This window comes from Triticum aestivum, unplaced genomic scaffold, assembly GCF_018294505.1.
Source record: "Triticum aestivum cultivar Chinese Spring unplaced genomic scaffold, IWGSC CS RefSeq v2.1 scaffold116194, whole genome shotgun sequence".
NCBI classification, from domain to species: Eukaryota; Viridiplantae; Streptophyta; class Magnoliopsida; order Poales; family Poaceae; genus Triticum; species Triticum aestivum.
The window spans coordinates 74,959-79,616 of record NW_025228259.1 but is presented as its reverse complement, the minus strand read 5'-3'; the positions used below and the strand labels follow the sequence as shown (position 1 = coordinate 79,616).

General features: G+C 50.6%; 1 non-coding gene across 1 annotated transcript; it reads right to left on the bottom strand.

The window, feature by feature from the left end:
- Positions 1-120: 120 nt before the first annotated feature.
- LOC123173812 (5S ribosomal RNA) lies at positions 121-239 on the bottom strand. The gene has a single exon (XR_006486543.1). It is a non-coding gene; the product is annotated as a 5S ribosomal RNA (ribosomal RNA).
- Positions 240-4,658: the final 4,419 nt, after the last annotated feature.

Genomic DNA, 4,658 nt, shown 5'->3' with positions numbered 1-4,658 from the left:
CCCGTGAATCGTGAGCACCCAGCTATGACTTACCGCACTCGTGCAAAATAATAAAACACGGTAAATATATTACTTACACGTGCGTTTTGTTTTGCAAGCGGCGCGAAAAAATTTAAAAAGGGAATGCAACACGAGGACTTCCCAGGAGGTCACCCATCCTAGTACTACTCTCGCCCAAGCACGCTTAACTTCGGAGTTCTGATGGGATCCGGTGCTTTAGTGCTGGTATGATCGCATCCGACATGTTACCCCGGTCTTCGTCCCTTATCCTTGCCCCTCCCAGCTCCACTACAAAGACGATTGTACATTGCTCTAACCTCAAGGCCCGATTTTCACGGTCCTTATCCTCGAGCATCTCAACAGTGGTGCGAGTCCGTGAATCCTCCTGGGTGGGGTCAGCATAGATAGCCTGGAGATACCCTTGTGCTCCCGGAAGTGATCCTGGCATATACCGGAAATCAGAGTCCCGAAATAGTCCAGATCTGACTCGCATGATGGTCATCATAGAGTAGGCGGCGTCCCGCACAACCATCTCAATAGTAACCCCGAGTCCATAGGAGCAGTGAAGGGGCTCGGTGGACCCAGGATAAGATGGAAATATCCTGACAGTGCAGAGATACTGGCTTTGATTGAAGTCCCGAAATTGCTCTTCGACCGTGTACTCAGGATACCAGCGGTATCCAGCCTCAGTCATTACCCTGACCAACATGGCGGTATGACCGGGTACATCTAGGCATCGAGTCAGGCGAACCACTTGATTGAGGTCGCGAGTGGCCATCTGAAAGCACAATCATAATGCAAAGGCATTAGAATTTCTAGCAAAATTTCGGCAGCATAACAGCTGTAAATGCTCAAGAATGATTTTGAGACATTTGACAAAGGATTTCATACACACTCAACATCATCATATCAAAGTTCTGAGGCCATCCTAACAACATAACGTGGTAGAAGAACTGAACTAGGCTTGTATCCATCAAACCTATAAGGTACTACTGATTAGTAAAACGTGATCCTGATAGAGAAAATAGATCCTAATTCCTTAACCCCCGGTGGAAGAATAGACTAACTCAGATCAGAATGTCATTAGATAAAGGAGTAAAAAGAGCCTTACGTTCCAACCCACAAACAATTCCCCTACATATAACTAAAGAATTTCTAGACTCAACATCGACCAGTTTGGCTTGGAGAACCTACAGGCAGTCCGGCTCTGATGCCAACGCTGTCAGGACCCCGAGTCGATGTCACATCGATCTAGCCGGTAACACCTCATATCACTTTGCAGCCTCACGCACGGTATCCCCACGGGTGTCGCCTTACCTTTGCCCGGGACCGTTTGCGCCTTTTGGCTCACGTATATGATAGTGTCGCTAGCATCCATATGATAAGGAGCCCGGGCTGACACGACTAGTCGTAAACCCAAAGTGGCACAGACTTACAGGGACAGGCATCCATGACCCAGCTTCGAACGTGTCGGTCATCAGCAAGTGGGTCCGGGCTGTAGCACTGGGCTAGCAGGACTCCGGTAAACCGGGCTGTAGCGGGCTAACAGGACTCCGGTACTCAATGCGTGACATTTCCCCGAAGGGACAGACACAGGAACGAAGAAGGACACATGCCGGCCAGCCTAAGTGTTCCAGAGCAGTAGCAAGCTACCATGGCTCAGCGGTAACACTAGGAGACATTTCCCGGTAAGAGAGGCTACTAAAGATAAACAACTAGGTAGTCAGATCCCACACATACCAAGCATTTCAAACATACACACAATATGCTCGATATGTGCAAATACAACGAAGCATCACAACATGACTCTACGACACAAGTACTTTATTTAAGGCTCCGGGAGCCATACATATCATACACAAAGGTACGGGTCTCACGACCCAACATTCAAGTCATACAGTCATACAAACCAGCAGCGGAAGTAACTTGTCTGAGTACAGACAACTAGTAAAACAAAAGAGGCTTGGAAAGCCTAGCTATACTACGTGGTCCTTCATAAGCTCAGGATCACCACCTGGGCCTTTAGCCTACTCGTTGATGTCAACGTCTACGTAGAACCCATCAGAAGGGGTTGCAGCGTCTTCTGTAAAATGTAAATTATAGCAACATGAGTACAAAGGTACTCAGCAAGACTTACATCAGATCCTACATACATGCATATTATCAAGAAGGGTTGGTGGAGTTATTGCAGCAAGCCAGCTTAGACTCTTGGCTAGGCTAATCTACGAGACTCCAACTTGAAATGGTTTTGCGTACACGAGTCCACTACTCACCAATTCAATACACTACCGAGGATCCACCTCCGTCTTCCTACGGAAGAGCCATCCTCGGCACTCACACTTATCTTGAGGCTTTTAGTAGTTTCCATTTACTTGTCTATGAACTGTATAGGCAACCAAGTAGTCCTTTACCGTGGACGCGGCTATTCGAATAGATCATGATAACCCTGCAGGGGTGTACTTCTTCATACACGCTCTCACCACTTACCGTCGTTTACACGACATGTACTCGGCAACCTTCAAGCGGAAGCCCAACGTGGGTGTCGGCCACGACCTACCTAGTCACCTAAGTCTCCGGTCCAGGTTTATCGCCTATCCAGGTTCCATCCGCAGGGAGTCCGGCCGAGGTTTCCCATACGGACCCGAACGATGTGAACAGGGTTCCCGAGATACCTAACGGGTATTCGGTACACCGTGCCACGTACCTACCGCATCACAGCCCACCCCTATGGTCAGCACTGTCCACGGCCTCCAGTAGGCTACAAACACCAGAAACTACTTGCAACTCCTGGACGGAGAACTAGGGTGAATAAGAAGCCGAGAGGGTCCATTGGTTTCGGGCCCAATGCATGGTAGTAGCTGATTCTTAAATCACACATACAGATCTCGGTGCTTAAGGTCGGCTTCAATGAAACAACCCACCATGTACTCCTACATGGCCTCTCATCGATACCTTTACCAAATCGTGTTCACCACACCACTCTCATTACCGACATAATCATTTCACTCTAGCCCATCACCCAGATGAACCAGACCTGACACGACTCTAAGCATAGCAGGCATAGCAAGGTAGGAACAACACATACATATGGCTCAATCAACTCCTACACATGCTAGTGGGTTTCATCTAGTTACTGTGGCAATGACAGGTCATGCAGAGGAAATGGGTTCAACTACCGTAGCACACAGCAGTTTTGAAACGCGTTGTCTTAATGCAGTAAAAGAGAGCAGGAGCGAGAACATGGGATTGTATCGATATGATCAAATGGTTGGTTGCTTGCCTGATGGTTCGATGCACTGATACGGTTCTTCGTTAGGGTAATCACGGTACTCCTCGGAGGCAGATCCTGCCGCAAAGAACACCGATACACAACCATCACCAAACAATGTGCAACAATATGATGCATGCATGAAACATGGCAATATGAGTGTGTTGGGCTAATGCAACTAAGACCAGAAGGGTTTGAACCAATTTGAATCAAAGATTCACATTTCAAATTCAAACATGGCCTTTTAGAGTGCCTTTCCTTGTTCTGCATTAAACATCAAGTTAACTTGCTTAGTCATGCATGAAAATAGTACAGATGGATAGATTGGATTTTTCTGATCATTTTTCATATATAATTTGTCTGATTTGGAGTTACAGAATAAAAGTTATGAATTTTTGAAGTTTAAATTATATTCTGGAATTTCCTGATTTAATTTAAATCCAGAAATATATATATTGCGCCAGCATGACGTCAGCACGACGTCAGCGGTCAACTGCGGCTGGCTGGGGTCAAACCTGACGTGTGGGGTCCACACGTCAGTGACAGGGGGGTTTAACAGAGGTTAGTTTAATCCTAATTAAGAGTTAGTGGCGCTGGGGCCCACTGGTCAGTGTCAGGGTTAATTAACAGAGGTTGATTAAGTTTAAACTAATCCTAACCCGAATTAGCAGGGACGGGCCCCACTTGTCATTGAGCCAGGGGAGGTCAAACCCCCTGGTCAACCGGGGCTAACACGCCGGTGTTTAGCCGCCGGCGGCAGCAAACGCGGCGGAGGGCGCGGGATTTCCACTCCGGCGCCCAATCGAGCAGCGGAAGGCACGCGCGGGAAGCTGGGGCTCGCGCGCACCCACTTGTGCCCTCCGTTTCACCGGAGATGGCTTAGATCGACGGCGGCGACCACTTGGGCGGCGGCCGGAGTTCGGGCGCGAGCGGGATCGGGTTGCGGGGCACTGGGAGGCCACCTGAGGGGCTCGGCGGCACCCTCGTGGCACCGGGAGCACGATGGAAGGCTCGGTTTGGGCGGAGGCGGACCGAGACGGCGACGGCGACATGGACGGCGGCGAGAGGCTTCGGCCGTGGTGGGGAGGAGGGCTACGGTGAGGGAACGAGGGGGAGAAGAGAGGGGAAACGGAGAGGGGCTCACAGCGAGACCAGCGTGCGCGAGGACGAGGTCGGGGATGCCCGGTAGCTCCCGAATCGACGGCGAGTACCCACGGCGGCCGGAGGCGAGGATGGCGACGGCGATGGCTCCACGGGGTGCTCCGTCTTGCGTGGCTCGACGAGGAGGTAGAGGGGGTCGCGGCGGAGTTGGGGAGCGTGTCGGGGAGGCGAGGGGAGGCCGGTGACGGCGGCTATGGCGAACGGCGGCGATGGGTGCGTTCGAACACGG